Below are 22,446 nucleotides of genomic sequence, written 5' to 3'. Positions count from 1 at the left end.
TTACTTTCACCTCTCGCTAATTTTTACTGTTTAAATACTTTATATCGTGATTTACTGTATCGTGTTCGAGTTTTTTTTTTTTTTTAGTCTTCCGTGTCATGGAAAGAAAACGATTCAGAAAGGTTTTTATAATAGATCTGATGTTTCAAAATTGTTGTTTGTATAATGCATCAATTCATGATGCCATGAATCCCCATCTCGGTTAAAATATATTATTAACGTTATTTCAGATATTGTTAGTAACAGTATCACTAATTCAGCTTCGTAGATTCACATTTAGCGTATGCGGTTCATATTGATAGATCTTCTAATATATTGTTAAATCACAGTTATTGGTTAGATATAAATAGTATGTACATATTGAATTTGCTTGCAGGTATAGCAATTTCCATGCTATTTGCTTGCAGGTATAGGACCATGCTATTTGCTTGCAGGTATAGCAATTTCCATGGTATTTGCTTGCAGGTATAGGACCATGCTATTTGCGTACGGCCCTAGGAATCTTCTGTGGAAACAGTTTGACGTGTTCGGTGAGATTACGTTCCTTGGCGTTTGATAGACATTTGCAAAAAAGGGGTAATTAGTGATTGGATAATTTTTTAACGTGAAATCTCAGAATAAAATATTTTTGGAGCATGAACTTGACGATGGATAAAAGGGTTAAGGTGATTAGCAATTACGAGCGAGGATTCCCCCACTGGGTCCTGGCAGTAGGCTACGCATATCAAATTACTGTACTGTAGGTTAGGTAGCATGAGTAAACATGCTTTTACAGCCGGAATTCATTGATTGACATTTGCAAAAAGGGTAATTAGTGATTGGATAATTTTTTAACGTGAAGGGTCAATTTTGGAGGGAAAACCAAAAATACTCAGAATAGACAATAAACGGGATCTGCCTCAAGGGCAAGGCTCAGAGGCCCTTCGTTCCCCCATTTCTGAGGGCAGGGGAGGGGAGAGGGTCAATTTTGGAGGCAAAACCAAAGAGACTCAGAATCGAAAATAAATGGGATGTGCCTCAAGGGCAAGGCTCAGAGGCCCATCCTTCCTCTATTTCTGCGGGGAGGGGGGCGGGGGATTCAATTTTGGAGGGAAAACCAAAAATACTCAGAATGGAAAATAAACGGGATCTGCCTCAAGGGCAAGGCTCATAGGCCCTTCGTTCCCCCATTTCTGAGGGCAGGGGAGAGGGGGTCAATTTTGGAGGTAAAACAAAAAAACTCCGAATCGAAAATAAACGGGATCTGCCTCAAGGGCAAGGCTCAGAGGCCCCTCCTTCCTCCATTTCTGAGGGCAGTGGAGAGGGGGGGTCAATTTTGGAGGGAAAATAAAAAATGCTCAGAATCGAAAATAAATGGGATCTACCTAAAGGGTAAGGCTCAGAGGCCCCTCCTTCCTCCATTCCTGAGGGCAGGGGAGGGGGGGGTTCAATTTTGGAGGGAAAATCAAAAATAATCAGAATCGAAAATAAATGGGATTTGCCTCAAGGGGAAGGCTCAGAGGCCCTTCGTTCTCCCATTTCTGAGCGCAGGGGAGGGGGGATCAGTTTTGGAGGGAAAACCAAAAGGAGCACGATATAAAATTAATCGTGATCTTGCCTAAAGGGCAAGGCTCTGCGGCCCCCGCTTCCCCCTGTCCGGAGGCCAGGCGAGGGGGGGGGTCAATTTTGGAGGGAAAATCAAAAATGCTCTGAATCGAAAATAAATTGGATACGCCACAAGGGGAAGGCTCAGAGGCCCTTCGGTCCCCCATTTCTGAGGGAAAGGGAGGGGGGGTCAATTTTGGAGGGAAAACTAAAAATACTCAGAAAGTTCATTTTGAATTTCTTTCATTGAAATGCAAGAGTTGGAATATTTCAGTAGTGTTTTGTTGTGCTTTACCTTGTCACAGTTACATTCTGTTGATTTTCATAGTTCATTTTGAATTTCTTTCATTGAAATGCAAGAGTTGGAATATTTCAGTAGTGTTTTGTTGTGCTTTACCTTGTCACAGTTACATTATCTTAATTTTTCAAAGTTCATTTTGAATTTCTTTCGTGAAATGCAAGAGTTGGAATATTACAGTATTTACTTGTTGTGCTTTACCTTGTCAAAGTTACATTCTCTTGATTTTTCGAAGTTCATTTTGAATTTCTGTCGTGAAATGCAAGAGTTGGAATATTTCAGTAGTGTTTTGTTGTGCTTTACCTTGTCACAGTTACTTTCTATTTTATTTTCATAGTTCATTTTGAATTTCTTACATTGAAATGCAAGAGTTGGAATATTTCACTAGTGTTTTGTTGTGCTTTACCATGTCACAGTTACATTCTCTTATTTTTTCAAAGTTAATTTTGAATTTCTTTCGTGAAATGCAAGAATTGGAATATTTCAGTAGTGTCTTGTCGTGGTTTACCTTGTCACAGCTACATTCTCATGATTTTTCAAAGTTTATTTTGAATTTCTGTCGTGAAATGCAAGAGTTGGAATATTTGAGTAGTGACTTGTTGTGCTTTACCTTGTCACAGTTACATTCTCTTGATTTTTCGAAGTTCATTTTGAATTTCTCTCGTGAAATGCAAGAGTTGGAATATTTCAGTAGTGACTTGTTGTGCTTTACCTTGTCACAGTTACATTCTCTTGATTTTTCGAAGTTCTTTTTGAATTTCTGTCGTAAAATGCAAGAGTTGGAATATTTCAGTAGTGTTTTGTTGTGCTTTACCTTGTCACAGTTACATTCTGTTGATTTTCATAGTTCATTCTGAATTTCTTTCATTGAAATGCAAGAGTTGGAATATTTCAGTAGTGTTTTGTTGTGCTTTACCTTGTCACAGTTACATTCACTTAATTTTTCAAAGTTCATTTTGAATTTCTTTTGTGAAATGCAAGAATTGGAATATTTCAGTAGTGTCTTGTCGTGGTTTACCTTGTCACAGCTACATTCTCATGATTTTTCAAAGTTCATTTTGGATTTCTTTCGTTGAAACGCAAGAGTTGGAATATTTCAGTAGTGACTTGTTGTGCTTTACCTTGTCACAGTTACATTCTCTTGATTTTTCGAAGTTCATTTTGAATTTCAGTCGTGAAGTGCAAGAGTTGGAATATTTCAGTAGTGTGATGTTGTGCTTTACCTTGTCACAGTTATATTCTGTTGATTTTCATAGTTCATTTTGAATTTCTTTCATTGAAATGCAATAGTTTGAATATTTCAGTAGTGTTTTGTTGTGATTAACATTGTCAAAGTTACATTCTCTTAATTTTTCAAAGTTCATTTTGAATTTCTTTCGTGAAATGCAAGAATTGGAATATTTCAGTAGTGTCTTGTCGTGGTTTACCTTGTCACAGCTACATTCTCGTGATTTTTCAAAGTTCATTTTGGATTTCTTTCATTGAAATGCAAGAGTTGGAATATTTCAGTAGTGACTTGTTGTGCTTTACCTTGTCACAGTTACATTCTCTTGATTTTTCGAAGATCATTTTGAATTTCTGTCGAGAAATGCAAGAGTTGGAATATTTCAGTAGTGTTTTGTTGTGCTTTACCTTGTCAGAGTTACATTCTGTTGATTTCCATAGTTCATTTGGAATTTCTTTCATTGAAATGCAAGAGTTGGAATATTTCAGTAGTGTTTTGTTGTGCTTTACCTTGTCACAGTTACATTCCCTTAATTTTTCAAAGTTCATTTTGAATTTCTTTCGTGAAATGCAAGAATTGGAATATTTCAGTAGTGTCTTGTCGTGGTTTACCTTGTCACAGCTACAGTCTCATGATTTTTCAAAGTTCATTTTGGATTTCTTTCATTGAAATGCAAGAGTTGGAATATTTCAGTAGTGACTTGTTGTGCTTTACCTTGTCACAGTTACATTCTCTTGATTTTTCGAAGTTCATTTTGAATTTCAGTCGTGAAATGCAAGAGTTGGAATATTTCAGTAGTGTTTTGTTGTGCTTTACCTTGTAACAGTTATATACTGTTTATTTTCATAGTTCATTTTGAATTTCTTTCATTGAAATGCAATAGTTGGAATATTTCAGTAGTGTTTTTTTGTTATTAAACTTGTCAGAGTTACATTCTCTTAATTTTTCAAAGTTAATTTTGAATTTCTTTCGTGAAATGCAAGAATTGGAATATTTCAGTAGTGTCTTGTCGTGGTTTACCTTGTCACAGCTACATTCTCGTGATTTTTCAAAGTTCATTTTGGATTTCTTTCATTGAAATGCAAGAGTTGGAATATTTCAGTAGTGACTTGTTGTGCTTTACCTTGTCACAGTTACATTCTCTTGATTTTTCGAAGTTCATTTTGAATTTCTTTCGTGAAATGCAAGAGTTGGAATATTTCAGTAGTGTTTTGTTGTGCTTTTCCTTGTCACAGTTACATTCTGTTGATTTTCATAGTTCATTTTGAATTTCTTTCTTTGAAATGGAAGAGTTGGAATATTTCAGTAGTGTTTTATTGTGCTTTACCTTGTCACAGCTACATTCTGTTTATTTTTCAAAGTTCATTTTGAATTTCTTTCGTGAAATGCAAGAATTGGAATATTTCAGTAGTGTCTTTTCGTGGTTTACCTTGTCACAGCTGCATTCTCATGATTTTTCAAAGTTCATTTTGAATTTCTGTCGTGAAATGCAAGAGTTGGAATATTTCAGTAGTGACTTGTTGTGCTTTACCTTTTCACAGTTACATTCTCTTGATTTTTCGAAGTTCATTTTTAATTTCTGTCGTGAAATGCAAGAGTTGGAAAATTGGTGTCTTAGTCCACCAGCCTGAATGGTGGAAATTCACTAGCTCAGGATTGGGGTCTTAGTCCACCAGCCTGAATGGTGGAAATCCACTAGCTCAGTATTGGGGTCCCAGTCCACCAGCCTGAACGGTGGAAATTCACTCGCTCAGAATTGGGGTCTTAGTCCACCAGTCTGAATGGTGGAAATTCACTAGCTCAGAATTGGGGTCATAGTCGACCAGTCCGAATTGTGGAAATTCACTAGCTGAGTATTGGGGTCGTAGTCCACCAGCCTGAATGATGGAAATCCAAAGCTTTAGCTTGTCACAGTTACATTATCGTGATTTTTCGAAGTTCATTTTGATTTTCTGTCATGAAATGCAAGAGTTTGGAATATTTCAGTAGTGTTTTGTTGTGCTTTACCTTGTCACAGTTACATTCTGTTAATTTTCATAGTTCATTTTGAATTTCTTTCATTGAAATGCAAGAGTTGGAATATTTCAGTAGTGTTTTGTTGTGCTTTACCTTGTCACGGTTACATTCTCTTAATTTTTCTAAGTTCATTTTGAATTTCTGTCGTGAAATGCAAGAGTTGGAATATTTCAGTAGTGACTTGTTGTGCTTTACCCTGTCACAGATACATTCTTTTGATTTTTCGAAGTTTGTTTTGAATTTTTGTCGTGAAATGCAAGATTTGGACAATTGGGGTTTTAGTCCACCAGCCTGAATGGTGGAAATCCACTAGCTCAGTTTTGGAATGTTAGTCCACCAGCATGCATGGTGGAAATCCACTAGATCAGTATTGGGATCCCAGTCCACCAGCATGAACGGTGGAAATTCACTAGCTCAGAATTGGGGTCTTAGTCCACCAGCCTGAATGGTGTAAATCCACTAGCTTGTATTGGGGTCTTAGTCCACCAGCCTGAATGGTAGAAATCCACTAGCTCAGTATTGGGGTCTTAGTCCACCAGCCTGAATGGTTGAAATCCACTAGCTCAGAATTGGGATCTCAGTCCACCAGCCTGAATGGTGGAAATTCACTAGCTCAGAATTAGGGTCTTAGTCCACCAGCCTGAATGATGGAAATTCACTAGCTCAGAATTGGAGTCTTAGTCCACCAGCCTGAATGGTTGAAATCCACTAGCTCAGAATTGGGGTCTTAGTCAGTGTTCAGATTGGAGCGTTGGGGTCCGACTATCCGGGCTTTATTTGTCAAGGCCTGAATGCTAAGAGACGGACATGAGCTCGATTGGGACCCCATTGTGAAAGTGGAAAACAAAAAACAAAAATATATTGTTGGTATGTGTGTAGAGCATGGCATGGTTACCGCTAGGGCAACAGTCTAACCGTTGACGGTTTTAGGTATCCATGAATAAGTTCTAAGGAAAGAGTGGAACTTGGGACAAATTTTTGGAGGTGCCCACCTCACCTGCCCAGAGTCTCAGGCAAGTGGCCCTAAATTAGGAAAAGTGGAAATTTGCTCAGATTTTCTAAACTGAGCTGAGACAATGAATAGATACTATTGGGAAAGTGATTGGAGACGCTGGGCATCCGTGAACAAGTGCTAAATTGAGAGATGAATTTGGGACAATATTTGGGGGCGCCCAACTGCCCAGAGTCTCCGGCAAGTGACCCAAAATTTAAAAAACACACAGAGATGACAGACACAAAGAGACGAATCACACACAGAGAGGACAAACACATAGAAACGACACATAGAGACGACACATGCACAGAGACGATACACACACACAGAGTCAACGCACACTGAGAGACGAGACACACACACACAGAAATGACAAACACACATAGAGACGACACACACAAAGAGACGTCACACACACAGAGATAAGACACACACACAGAGACGACACACACATAGAGACAACACACACACACAGAGAGACAACATCCACACAGAGACGACACACACACACAGAGACGACAGACACAAAGTGACTACTTACACAGAGAGACGACACACACACAGAGACGACACATATAGAGAGAAGACACACGCCCAGAGACGACAAACTCACAGTGACAACTTACACATAGAGACGACAAACACACACAGACGAGAAACACAAAGAGATGACACACATAGAGAGACGACACATAAACAGAGACGAAAAACACACAGAGACAACACACACACAGATACTAAACACACACAGAGACGACACACTCACAGAGAAGACAAACACACAGAAACTACACACACACACAGAGAGATGACACACACATAGAGACAATACAGACATAGAGATGACAGACATACAGATACGAAACACCCACAGAGACGACACATGCACAGAGACGACAAACACACACAGAGTCCACAAACACACATAGAGTAAAAACACACATATACTACACAAAAAAATAGACTAATCACACACAGAGATGAAAAACACACAGAAACGACACATAGAGACGACACATGCACAGAGACGATACACACACACAGATACGAAACACACAAAGAGACGTCACACACAAACAGATACGAAACACACATAGAGACGACACACACACACAGATGACACACACATAGAGACAACACATACATAGAGATGACACACACACAGATACGAAACACCCACAGAGACGACACATGCACAGAGACGACACACACACACAGAGACGACACACACATAGAGACAACAAACATACAGAGAAGACACAAAAACAGAGACGACACACTCACATAGAGATGACACACACAAACACACACACACACACACACACACACACACACACACACACACACACAAACACACACACACACACCCCCACACACACACACAAACACACACACACACCCACACCCACACACACACACAAACATAACAAAAACAGAGAAGACGACACACACACATAGACGAAAAACAAACAGAGAACACACAAACACAGAGACGACACACCCACAGAGATGACACACACATTGAGACGACACACGCACAGACACGACACACAAAAAGAGTCATAGTGAGAGAGATATCCAAAAAGTTGGGTTGATCTAGGTTCACTTAGAGTGGCGCGCCACTCTAATTTTGGAGGAAAAACTAAAAATACTCAGAAAGTTCATTTTGAATTTCTTTCATTGAAATGCAAGAGTTGGAATATTTCAGTAGTGTTTTGTTGTGCTTTACCTTGTCACAGTTACATTCTCTTAATTTTTCAAAGTTAATTTTGAATTTCTTTCGTTGAAATGCAAGAGTTGGAATATTTCAGTAGTGACTTGTTGTGTTTTACCTTGTCATAGTTACATTCTCTCGATTTTTCGAAGTGCATTTTGAATTTCTGTCGGAAAATGCAAGACTTGGAATATTTCAGTAGTGTGTTGTTGTGCTTTACTTTGTCACAGTTACATTCTGTTGATTTTCATAGTTCATTTTGAATTTCTTTCATTGAAAAGCAAGAATTGGAATATTTTAGTAGTGTTTTGTTGTGCTTTACCTTGTCACAGTTACATTCTCTTAATTTTTCAAAGTTCATTTTGAATTTCTTTCGTGAAATGCAAGAATTGGAATATGTCAGTTGTGAATTGTCGTGGGTGACCTTGTCAAAGCTACAGTCTCTTGATTTTTCTATGTTCATTTTGTATTTCTGTCGTGAAATGGAAGAGTTAGAATATTTCAGTAGTGTATTGTTGTGCTCTACATTCTCACAGTTACAGTCTCTTTATTTTTCTAAGTTCATTTTGAATTTCTGTCGTAAAATGCAAGAGTTGGAGTATATTTCAGTAGTGACTTGTTGTGCTTTACCTTGTCACAGTTACATTCTCTTGATTTTTTGAAGTTAATTTTGAATTTCTGTCGTAAAATACAAGAGTTGGAATATTTCAGTAGTGTTTTGTTGTGCTTTACCTTGTCACAGTTACATTCTGTTGATTTTCATAGTTCATTTTGAATTTCTTTCATTGAAATGCAAGAGTTGGAATATTTCAGTACTGTTTTGTTGTGCCTTACCTTGTCACAGTTACATTCTCTTATTTTTTCAAAGTTCATTTTGAATATCTTTCGCGAAATGCAAGAATTGGAATATTTCAGTAGTGTCTTGTCGTGGTTTACCTTGTCACAGCTACATTCTCATGATTTTTCAAAGTTTATTAAAGTTTAGTGGATTTCCACCATTCAGGCTGGTGGACTAAGACCCCAATTCTGAGCTAGTGAATTTCCCTCAGAAATGGAGGAAGGAGGGGCCTCTGAGCCTTGCCCTTGAGGCAGATCCCATTTATTTTCGATTTTGAGCATTTTTGGCTTTCCCTCCAAAATTGAACCCCTCCCCTGCCCTCAGAAATGGGGGAGTGAATGGGCCTCTGAGCCTTGCCCTTGAGGCAGATCCCGTTTATTTTCGATTCTGAGTATTTTTGGTTTTCCCTCCAAAATTGACCCCCCCCCCTCCCCTGCCCTCAGAAATGGGGGAACGAAGGGCCTCTGAGCCTTGCCCTTGAGGCAGATCCCGTTTATTTTTGATTCTGAGTATTGTTGGTTTTTCCTCCAAAATTGACCCCCCCCTCCCCCTCCTCTGCCCTCAGAAATGGGGGAACCAAGGGCCACAGAGCCATACCCGTGAGGCAGAACCCCTTTATTTTCGATTCTGAGTATTTTTGGTTTTTCCTCCAAAATTGACCCTTCACGTTAAAAAATTATCCAATCACTAAGTACCCCTTTATTGCAAATGTCAATAAATGAATTCTGATTGTAAAAGTATGTTTAATCATGTTACTTAACTCACAGTACAGTAATTTGATATGTGCAGCCTACTGCCAGGAACAAGTGGCGGGATCCTTACTCGCAATTGCTTATCACCTTAACCCTTTTATCTATCGTCAAGTACATGCTCCAAAAATATTTTATTCAGAGATTTCACGTTAAAAAATTATCCAATCACTAATTACCCCTTTTTTGCAAATGTCTATCAAACGCCAAGGAACGTAATCTCACCGAAGACGTCAAACTGTTTCCACAGAAGATTCCTAGGGCCGTACGCAAATAGCATGGTCCTATACCTGCAAGCAAATAGCATGGAAATTGCTATACCTGCAAGCAAATAGCATGGTCCTATACCTGCAGGCAAATAGCATGGAAATTGCTATACCTGCAAGCAAATTCAATGTGTACATACTACTGATATATTGTCAGCAAATCACAAGTAAAATCTACGGTGTCGTGATTCTGGTGTAGAACTGAAGGTGTAGTAAGAGTGCAGTTAGATGTCCGGAAACCACAGTCAAGTTGACATCATTATTCAGCCTCTTCCTTAGCCATCATTTAACTGTCATAACAGTCAGAATATTAGTTGTCGTACCTGATGATAACTTACTGCATTTAACCCAATAATTCTGCTTCGTACGAGAGCCAAATGACATTTACGTAAATATAGCCTACCTCTAAACGCTTGAAAAATTTAGCGGACTTTTGAAATAAATTCTACTCGATAGGTTAATTGTCTTAGCCAAAACTCTAGCCTGTTCATAATCTACAGGTAAAACAAAAGATATATATAAAAAAAAGTGTTTTGCTACTAAAATGAAGCTACAACTAAAAAAAAACGAGCTCTACTGCTGTGGTACAGTTCGTGCAAACCGTAAAGGTTTACCCAAACTCAAAGCCGAAAAAGGGCTGAGACAAGGTGATTCAGACTATGCTGCGAGGTTAGATGGAATCCACTGTTTACGGTGGAAGGACAAACGATGTATATAACTTTATTCAACGATTCATAAAGGAGGAGAAGTGACACAGATCAGTAGGAAGGACAAAGATGGATCTGTTACCCAGGTTACACACCTAAACTTGGCCGTCGAGTACAACAAGTTTATGGATGCATGAACAAAGCTGATATGTTCAAGTCTCTCTATGCGATAGACAGGAAAAGCAGAAAGTGTTGGTACCGTCTACTGTGGTACTTCATCAACATTACAATGGTCAATGCCTTTGTCTTGTTCAAGTTGCCCACTATACCAGATTCTAACAGGATGACATTGAAGGCCTTTAGATGTTATGTTGTCGCTGGTTTTGTTTGAAGTTATTCGTGCAAGGGTGAGAGAGGTTAGCCATCCAGAAAATCGGATGTTATCTCCAAATTCAAGCCTTATGTTCCTCAAGAAAAGAGTTTGGATCAATCAAAACACTTATCTGTTCAGGGTACTTCAAGAAGACATGCTCAATATTGTAAAAAGATTGAGCCCCATCGCACAAAATGGCAGTGTTCAGTTTGCAAAGTTCCATTGTGCATGAACTACACGAAGAACTTCTTTAGTTCTTTTCACTAGAAGCGATGTTTTTTCTGCACATACGTCAAAGTGATCTCTACCAGAGATGACCTTATATTTCATTTCATCGTTGGAATAATTTGTTTTTAGTTCAATATTTGTTGGTTTCTAAGTCCAGGGACATAGGAAACGCAAAAAAAGTGGAATTTTCTGACGATTTCATAATTCGTGCTGGAAAGGGATAAAGACCTACCTCCGCATTTTTATATATAGAGGGAATTAGACACACTTCTTCACGGTAATGTATTGAGAAATTCGGCATTTTCTCTTATTCTAGGGGAATACGAAGACATTGCCATTTAATCTTACCCATATAGTGTGAGGTAACTTGAAAATAGTTTTCTTTTTGAAAGACCCTCGGTGTAACCTCGGTACCAGAATTACGATATTTTTCTCTTAATTTCGGAGATTAGCCAATTCCAAATATTATGTAAGATTACCATTCGTTCTTATGTAACACTGTTTCCCAGTTGCGTGTTTCTGACACAAATACTTATCTTTTAATTCCAGACAAATAATATCATATGATATGATATGATTTATTAACACTAAAAGCCCTACTGGGCCATGGTTAATACACTTTACGCTTCAAAAATAATAAATGAAACAAAACAAACAAAAATAAAATAGAAAAAAATCTAAAGAAAATGATCTTTATGCTCCATACCCAGTCCATTAAACCTTCCCAAATTCTTTATCCCCCAAAAATTTCAATCTCTTAATATATATTAATATTTCTTTCTTAGTATTTCTATCTCTTCAATCTTAATATTTCTATCTCTTAATATAATATATTTGCGCTAAGATTTGTAAAAAGTGCGTCGACAGGTATAAATATATAATGTTATAGATTGTTTCCAAATGTCTTGTAAGTCGAAATTTTTAGAGGTTCCCGGGTAAAGAAAGGGAACTAATTATATGCAATAATTGCTAATATATAAAACTAATATATAAAACATACACGGTATCTACCCCTCCATAAGACATAAGATAATTGCAAGGCATTTTAGGGACAAGGGCGACACTGCTGCGCATACCCCCCCTAACACCCTCTACATAGTCTCTAAGACAATATTCTTTTAAGCTAACTGAACTTTGATTAACTTTTTTCTTCACAAATTTTTTCATGCTAACAAAACTTGAATATGTCTTTATCCTTCTCTATTTTTTTCCTAACTGATTTTAAATAGTGTTTTTTTTTCTTTTGCTAACTAAATTTTACCCAGTTTTCTCTTGTGCAATAGAGTCCTTTTTGACCCAAGGGCTTGAGGGTAGAAGTTTTGAGCTGATCAGAGAAAAGAGTTTTTTAGACATTCCTGGGCCTCGTTTTTTTTTGGGGGGGGGGTATCTCGTCCAGACTTTTTTTATATATATAAAAGGAATCTTTATTTTGGGAGACATTTTCTCAATATGCCCAGTCTAGGGGCCCTTTAACCCATTCCAAGCTTTGTTTCTTACAAATTTGCGTGTCTAACACGCAACTATATATATATATATATATATATATATATATATATATATATATATTTTATATATATATATATATATATATATATATATATATATATATATATATATATATATATATATATATATATATATATATATATATATATATATATATATATATATATATATATACGAGCAATGATTCTTTATTATTTATATATTTATGTATTTTCCCTCAAAAAAGGCTCCATATTTTTTCTAGAAAATTGGTATCTTCAGATATTCTTGCATTAAAAAGCGATCTAGATAGATAGGTCAGTAGTCTGAGAAAATTCGTTAACAGTTTTAATTTTGGTTTTTGCAAATGACGTATTGTACTATGTTAGTATATCATATAAGCATCTCTTATGGCATCATATGTGACATCATATAAGCATTTTCTTATATGATGTTATACATAGCATAAATAAGATTGTTTAGTTTCCAACACATCAGTTATATATATAATGTAATGTCTGTTGGAAGGCCTAAACACGAAAATTTGCAGTTGCAATTACTATAAATGTTCTTTAGAACCAACACCTGAACTATGAAACGTGATAAGATGTGGAAATTGACAACCTGAACCATCAATGACGACAGCACCAATTCGGGCAGCTAAACCGAACGTCATTGCTAAATTGTTTGAAGTAATCAAAATCCAAAAACGCATCAAAAATAAAAATAAAGAGCAAAGCCACGGGTGGTTAGAAGATATGTGAAAACGACCATTAAAGCGTGTCAAAAATGAAATTGAAGAGCAAAGACACCCGCGGTTAGAAAACATAATTATGTTTTTACTGGATTCTGAGACGAATCGGATTCATTTTAGAGTTAGAGCCATATGAAGTGGGAATTTATCAAGAATCAGTCAGATACAGCCACTGCTATCAGCTCACAAGTGGTTTACTAGAGTCTAAAATAGGTGAATTTGGTTTTTAACAAGAACTGAGAGCGATGAATCGGATTCTTTTTAAAGTTAGATACGTATGAAGCGGGAATTTATCAAGATTAAGTTAGAAACAGACACTGCTATGAGAATATTTTTGCGACTTAAAATTTTCTGGACATCAAAATTTTCCGGACTTAGAATTTTCAAAGAAGCTGGTTTAAAATATTTTTTTTTTTTTTTACTCTAATTTGAACAATGCTCGATGAAGATGCGTTTCTTTGAATCAAATGTGTTCTTCAAAATGTTTTTACTCTGTTTTGCACAAACATCGACGAAGATACTTTTCTTTGAATCACATAAGTGATTCAAAATTTTGTGTGCTCTGTTTTGCACAACGCTCCATGAACACACGTTTCTTTGAATCAAATCTATGGTTCAAAGTGGTATGTAATTCGTTTTGCAGACATTATCTACTAGATGTTGAATGCTAGAGTCTGAAATAGGTGAATTGGGTTTTTACCAAAAACTGAGAGATATGAATAGGATTCTTTTTTTAGCTATAGACATATGAAGTGAAAATTTGTCAAGACTCAGTCAGACACAAACACCACTATCAGCTCACAAGTGGTATACTAGAATTTGAAATAGGTAAGTTAGGTTTTTACTAAAGTCTGAGAGAGATGAATCGGTTTCTTTTTAAAGTTAGAGACATATGAAGTGGGAATTTATCTAGACTCATCCTGACAGAGACATCACTAACATCTCACAAATGGTGTATACTAGAGTCTAAAATTGAGGAATTAGGTTTTTACCAAAGTCTGAGAGAGATAAATCGAATTCTTCTTAGAGTTAGAGACATATGAAGTGTCAATTTAACAACTGCCAGCTCAAAAATGGTATACTAGATCCAGAAAAAGGTGAATGAGGTTTTTACCAAAGTCTGAGCGACAGAAGACAGATTTCTTTTAGAGTTATAGACACATGAAGGGGGAATTTATCAAGCTTCAGTCAGAGGCAGACACTACTACCAGCTCACAAGGTATACACTAGAGTCTGAAATAGGTGAATTAGGTTTTTACTAAAGTCTGAGAGAGATGTATCGAATACTTTTTACAGTCAGAGACATATGAAGTAGGAATTTATCAAGATTCAGTCAGACACAGAAGCTAATACCAGCTCACAAACACACGCTCAGACTCACAAAGACAGACATGGGTAAAAACAAACAACCTTTCAGACACATAGGTATGGTGTGAGAGAAATAAAGATACAGCCGCTCAGACAAGCGGACACAGATAGAGAGATACAAAAACAATTACAAACACACAGCGTTGGACACGCAAACACAAAAAAGTAGAAAGAGAAACAAGGAAACGCCCGCTCAGACACACAGGAAGAGAACGTGAGAGAGACATAAACACATACAAACACATAGATTCTGGCACACAAACACACAAAGATAGACATAGGGGCAAGCAAACAGCTCCTTAGACACATAAGCACATAGGGAGAGAGAGATATATAAAAACACCTACAAACACAAAGAGTCAGACACAAAAACACAAAAAGACAGACACGAGGAGAAGCAAACATCCGTTCAGACACACAGAAACAAAGAGAGAGAGAGAGAGAAAAACACATGCAAACACACAAGACAGCCACACAGGTACAAATTGAAAGAGAGAGACAGGCAAACAGTGGCTCATACACACAGGCACAGAGAAAGAGAGGGAGAAAGAGAGCGAGGGGGAGAGAGAGACAAAAACACCTGAAACCACAGAGACAGACACGCAAACACACAAAGACAGACAAGGGGAGAAGCTAACATTCTTTCATACACACAGGTACAGAGAGAGACACAAAAACACATACAAGCAAACACAGAGATTCAGACAGACAAACACATAATGGCAGAAACAGAAACATGCAAACACCTACTCAGACACACAGGCACAGTGAGAGAGACAAGCATACAGGCAGTCAGACACGCAGGCACGGAGAGAAGGTGACAAGCAAACGCTTACAACAACACAGAGTCAGAAACACACAAAGAAAGACAGAGAGACAAGCAAACAGCCATCCAGACACATAGGCACAAAGAGAGAGAAACCAAAACACATACAAACACTGATATTCAGACACACAAACACACAGAGACAGAGAAAGGGATAAGCAAACACCCAGTTAGGTTGTAAGTTTATCCTAATTTACCCTAGTACGTATATTAGTTGGGTGGACCTCGAGAGGTCACTAGGATTTATCTCCTAAAATTTTGCTCTAATTTACTCATCCTATTAGAAATATTGGCTCTCAGCAAAACATGAGATATCTCTATCGGTTATTAGAATTATTTGAAACTAGTTGAGCTATGTTAACGGTTAAATAAAAAACAAGTTTTTTTCAACTGAAAGTAAGGAGCGACATTTAAAAGTAAAACGAACAGAATTTATTCCGTATGTGAAAGGGGCTGTCCCCACCTCAGCACCTCGCTCTTTACGCTACAGTTTGACAATTGTTCACAACTCTACTTTGTAAAGTAATAAAAAATTTAATGTAACGAGCGAGGCGTTGAGGTGAGGACAGGGTCTTTCACATACGGAATAAATTCTGTTCGTTTTAAGTTTTAATGTCGCTCCTTAATTTCAGTTAAAAGGTCAACTAATACAGGTTTGAATTCGGCTCACCTTACATGAAAAATTAAAACAAATTGGCATATTAATTTTGGCAGATTTATTCCGTATATGAAGGGTTACCCCTCCTCAATACTTGCTCTTTACGCCAAAGATGTTAGCACTTTTAGAAAAGCTTCCAGTTCTAATTAAATGGCTCCCGTGTCTCAGTTTTAGCAAACAGTCAAACTTTAGAGTAAAGAGTAAGGTATTGAGTATTGGGCAATCCTTCATATATGGAATAATTTTTGTTACTTTTTCAAATAATACTGGTAAATCTGGCTCACTTTCTGTGAAATATACCACTTCCCCTCACGGAAAAATCCTCCTTGGAAATTTTATCCAGCTTAAAGTGTATCCCCCTCCCCGTAAAATTCCCTCCAGACAGTTCCGTTCTTGCTGAGAATCCCCCTCCCTATAAAATTGCTTGCAGACGAAACAGCCTTAAAAATTCTCCTTAGTATTCGTTCATTTTAATAAGACTTCAAACTCTAATCGGTTTCTCAATCACTTCAGAAATGCCCCCTTCAGTGAAAATTATTTCCCAGAAAACAAAACACGTGGAAAAAAGCCCCTGGATAATCCCCGGAACATCTCTAGATGAAAAATTTGGCAAAGAGAATGTAAGGCAAATAAAATGAATTTCATACAGTAATGCTGTAAATGCCCCCAGTGTAACACATCCCCTGGAATATTCATCCCCCCCCAGAAATATCCCTCCCCAAGGAAGATTGTGGAAGATTGTCCCCATAAAAACCCACCCGAAGCATGCCCCCCTCCGAAAAAAAAAATGTTGGTATACTACCCAATAACAAATATTTTACGTAAATTATGGGCAAATTTCACAACTTACAGTCCTCTCCCCACGGACTGCGGGGGATGATTTTACACCTAAAGACGTAATTATTTGATCTTTCAACTATAATTAACAAAATGGTTGTCTTAGAGTTTAGATCTGATAGTTTTAGGAAAAATGGGCGTGAGAGGGGCCCACTTGTCCTTAAATATTTTTTTTCTCTTATAAAGGGCACTAAAACTTTTAATTTCCGTTCGAATGTTTACTCTCTCGATATTCTAGGACCACTGGGTTGATAAGATCATCCCTTGGGGAAAAAAATAAAAATAAACAAGCACCCGTGATCTTTCTTCTGGCAAAAAAGTAGGAAATTCCAGATTTTTGCAGGTAGGAGCTAAGACCCTTTCTAGTAGGTGTCTTTGATACGCGGAATCTGATGGTGTAATTTTCATTAAGATCCTATGACTTTTTAGGGGTGATTTCCCCTTTTTCGAAATAAGAAAAATTTTCTCAGGCTTGTAACCTTTGGCGGGCAACACTAAACTTGATGAACTTTATATATTTGAAATCAGCATAAAAATCAAACTCTTTTGATGAATCTATTGGTATCAAAATTTAGTTTTTTAGAGTTTCTCTTACTATTGAGCCGGGTTGCTGCTTACTTACAGTTTGTTACCATGGACTGTTTGAAAATTGTATGGTTCAACTCAAATAACAGTCCCTAAGTCCTTGAAAGTATTATCCACCTTATTCAAGTACTTCATTCTTGAATATTAACAAAAAAAAATTCTGAATTCAGATGTCCACGCCATTATCTCCTTCTAATATTTGGTTACCAAATAAAACTTAGCTTACCACGCTGAAGGAAATAGTACCTTTGAAGCAATTCGTCTTATTCAATTGTTTTCTTCTAAATATTCCATCTTCTGCTTGTATACTCCTATGCCTACCTTTCACAGCAATCCAGGTTCCAAATAGCTAAACCTACAACCAACTAAGCTATGAACAAGCGGTGATTTTAAAAAGGCTTTTGTTTTCAAATTTAAAAGCTTTGGGTTCTTTCATCTATGTTTCCTTTAAGATTTTATGTTTGAAGTTGCTTTTTTTGTGTTTTGTTTGTAAAGCTTGAAAATGTAACCATTTAGATGCAATTTTTTACAATTTTAATCCTTTTAGGATTATTGTTGGAATGTTATCCTATAAAGATTCATATTTTTTATTTTTTATGAAAGCGCAGATTTGCCCTTTTGGCTTATCACATTTTGTTTATTATTTGTATTCTTTTTTTTGTATATTCTTTTTGTAGATTTCCAGCAAAGAATAGTTGATAAATCAGTGATAATTAAATTTTTCAATAAAAGCTCATAAAACCGATGAAACTTTAATCTGACAATAACGACAATTTGAGCAATAGAATTGGAAATCGTATTCTTCATCTGACTTCACACTTGGTAATCTAACCCTGGTTTGGAATTGCTATAAATCATCTTCGTTTCTTCAAAATGTCAGTAGCATTTTTCTGTTTCCCTAGGAATTAGGCAGAAAAATGTAAATTACTAGCATCTCCACAATTTCTGGAAATTGTCTTAGAAGTTTTGGATCAATTATAAAATGTGTAAGTTAAAGAAATTTAAGGGCAAAATCTAGATGTTTCTTAACCGTAAGGTTAAAGCTTTTCTTTTTGAATTTTGGGAAATAATATACGTTTCTAAAAACTCCTTCTTAAGCTAAAAATATGATATCCTCTTTTCTAAATTTGAATTTCTAAATTTTAAGTTGTTTGGTAGCTCGACGCGTTTCTGTTTGTTAAAACAGTTGTTATTATGTAACCTCATGTTTGAGCTTTGATTTTTTTTTTTTTCTTCTCTAAAATTTTCATTCCTTTTTTATGCCCACGTGCAATCTCCTTATCATGAAAAAATTATCAGCTGAAATTGACCTTAATTTTCCATATGTTTGAATAATATCCGTTTTTAAAAGCTAAACCTACCATCAGGGCCGTATCCAGGATTTTTTCGGAGGAGGGGGGAGGGAAACACAAATAAATAAAAAAACGTATGAAAAATTTGTTTATATGCAAATTTGTATGTGGGAGGATCTTTCCATGAAGGAAGTTTCAATGGGGGAAGAGATATTGCTATGATGGGGGCGCCGGATTTCCCAGTATTATTTAAAAACAGATCAGAAATTATAGATAAAAAAACAAGTTTTTTAACTGAAAGTAAGGAGCAACATCAAAACTTAAAACGACAGAAAACATTACGTATATGATCGGGTTCACACCCTAGTAAATACTTCGCTCTTTAAGCTAAAGATTGTTTAGTAATTTCATAAGAGCTATTTATTCTATTTAACGGCATTTATAATTAAGGGGTCATTTTTAAAGAATTGGAACAAAATTCAAACTTTAGCTTAAAGAGCAAGGTATTGAGTAGGGAGCGAACCCGCTAATATACGTATTAAAAGTCTATGAATATAGAAGTTCGTGACGTAAGTTAATTCGTAAGTTACGTATATTTATTACTAATAAAAACGTTCGTAAATAAAATTAAACAGGTTTCGAGAAAGCCATTTAACCAAATACAAGTAAAATTTTGTATATTCAAATTTTGTTTTAATTATTCATGTGCGGCGAGCCAAAATCAAAACCTGCATTAATTCAAAAACGTTCAAAAATTAAATAAAAAAAAAGAACTTTTTTAAACTGAAAGTAAGGAACGACGTTAAAACTTAAAACGAACAGAAATTATTCCGTATATGACAGGGGCTGTCCCCGTCGCCACGCCGCCCGCGTTTGGGGAAAGGTTGACTTTCTCACAACTCTATTTTTTTTAAACAATGAAAAGCTTTAGCGTAAAGAGCGAGGCGTTGAGGAGGGGACAGCACCTTTCATATACGGAATAATTTCTGTTCGTTTTAAGTTTTAACGTCCTTCCTTACTTTCATTTAAAAAAAAACTTTTTTTTATTTAATATCAAATATGACCAAAGACAATATCCCAACATCAGGGAAGTAGCCAGGAAGCAATTGTGACAGTAGCTATTATTATTATTATGTACAAAAAGAGTGTTGAATCCCACACCGTTTTGTCTTTACACTACCAAATTAATTTATTATTCGACAAATTCACCAGACGAATTTAGTAAAAAAAAAATCATCAGCTACTATAAACTGCAATAAAGCCAAATGTTGTATAAAACAAGGTCACGAGCCAGGGGCGTGTTTAGAGCAAAATCTTGGGAGAGGCCCAATATGACGAAGGCATCAATGAGCAAAATCTTGGGGGGGGATGTGACAAAGGAACCAATAACTGACAAAATTGACAAATTTATTCTAAAACAAAGAGTAAAAAAGAAAAAAACAAGGAATGAGGGAGCCAGAAAAATCTTGGGGGGCCAGGGTTCCCCCGTCCCCCTTGATCCACTCCTGTCGTGAGGATGAATAATTTTCTTGTTTTGAAGATTGCTTCCATTCAAGATACAATTCCTCGCATTCCAGATCTATGATATTATTTTTCAAAGTTCTCTTTTTTTCCATTTCAACAGAATGTAAACTTTCATCATAACTTGACAGTATAATTTCCTATTAATTCTTCTTGGTTTTGGAACTGACAGTTTATGATTGGCAGCAATCCAATTACAGATTTGTTACTGAAATTCAAAATCTCGAAATCTTATCGCCAATCCTATAAAGTTTTATATTTTCATGAAACTCTTATAAATAACTTGGCGATTCTTCTGAGGGACGTTAGATGATATTTATTCTTCAACTCTCAGAGATATTTGAGTTTTATTTCTTATCCATTTCTTATACCCTTTGGATAGCAAGATGGTCTTGTTAAAGTAGTTGATAGAAGGTAAAAAAATAAAGATTGTTGAAGAAGGGGAAGTAGTTGTTGAAGGAAGGGGAAAAAATGTTGATAGAAGGGGAGAAATACAAGTTGAAGAGGGGATAAATAAAAGTTGATGTTAACAATTTTGATGATTATTTTAACCCGTCTGAAATCGCATAGATCAGGGGAAAACACTAACTTAAAATTGAAAAAAAAAATTCCTGAATGTCAATAAATACAGAGACATAAATTACATGTCTCGAAAGAAATAAATGAAATCTTATTTGCTGTGTTCTTTTGTGATTAACAGTAGGTGTGTAGTCTGGAAGTGCAAGTCCACCTTCTCTGCAAAAACTGGAAAGATATTCTAGATGATCTAAGTTTTCTTAGGCTGATAACCTTGATTTTCTAAATGATCCAAGTTTTCTTTGGCTGAATCTGGTGTTCAAAGCTTGTTCATTCACCAATAAACTTACAACAACAAAAAAACACTTCAAAATAGTCTTCCCCCTAAGGCTTTATGGCCAGGAAAAAAAAGATAGAAAAAAAACTGAAACAAATACATCAAACATTTTCAACATAATGAATTCACGTATCCAAGAGACTCAAAACACAAAGAAAAATCAAATCCATAATCCAATCGCCCACATTAACAATCCCAAAAATGACAAGCTAGGCAGGGGAGAACCACATGATTTCACCAACTCAATTAAATACCCAACCCAATCCAGGGACATCAACTCTCAGGAAAATCGGGGACAATCTAATTATTAACTAGTGTTATAATTCATACTGCAATATATCATAGGATTGAATTCAGATAACATTGACGAAGTATAAGGTACCTGTAAGTTACTGGAAGTACGAAAATGGTAAGTCGATTGCACATAAATAATAGAGCTGAGCTGAAGGCTCTAAGTTTTCTTGGCTGATAAACCTGACTTTCTAAATGATCCAAGTCTTTTTCAGCTGATAGCTCCAAGTTTGCTTGGCTAATAACAATGATTTTAAAAATGACCCAAATGTTCTTTAGCTAATAGCTCTAAGTTTTCTTCGCTGATAATCCTGATTTTCTAAATGATGCGAGTTTTTTTTTCAGCTGATAGCCCTAAGTTTTCTTGGCTGATAACAATGATTTTCATATTTAGCCAAGTCTTTTTCGAGCTGATAGCTTTAAGTTTTCTTGGCTCGTAAACATCATTTTCTAAATGATTAAAGTTTTCTTCAGCTGATAGCTTTCGTCAAGAAATTCTTAATATAAGCTTCCATGTAGCATAGATTGCTGCTTCGTTCAATAACACAAAGTCACTTTCATCTGCGAGCTTTCTTTGTGTTTTCTCAGAAAATTTGTTCACTGTTTCTCTTAAAAAAGGGTTCAAAATTAGAGCTACAAAGTGGAATAATAATAATAGTAAAATTACAAAATAATAAAATTAGAGACACAAATTGGAGTAACAATAATAATAAAATTACAAAATAATAAAATTAGAGGCACAAAGTGGAACAAGGTATCGGACTATTGGCACATAAGATGCTATAAAGTAATCCAAGCCATTACCCGGGGTATAAAAAAAGATACAAACTATAAAACTAAGCAAGCACAAATTTATTAAGGAAAATTTTTAAGAACAGGTGTCTGAATCTGTATGTTTCTATGTTTTTATCTGTCTCTCCCCCTCTCTCTCTCTCTCCCCCTTCTCTCTCTCTCTCTATCTCTCTCTCTCTCTCTCTCTCTCTCTCTCTCTCTCTCTCTCTCTCTCTCTCTCTCTCTCTCTCTCTCTCTCTCTCTCTCTCTCTC

Source organism: Artemia sp. Qi Xiang Cuo, chromosome 3 (genome assembly GCF_049724085.1).
Source record: "Artemia sp. Qi Xiang Cuo chromosome 3, ASM4972408v1, whole genome shotgun sequence".
Taxonomy (NCBI): domain Eukaryota; kingdom Metazoa; phylum Arthropoda; class Branchiopoda; order Anostraca; family Artemiidae; genus Artemia; species Artemia sp. Qi Xiang Cuo.
Note: the sequence above shows the minus strand (reverse complement) of the source record.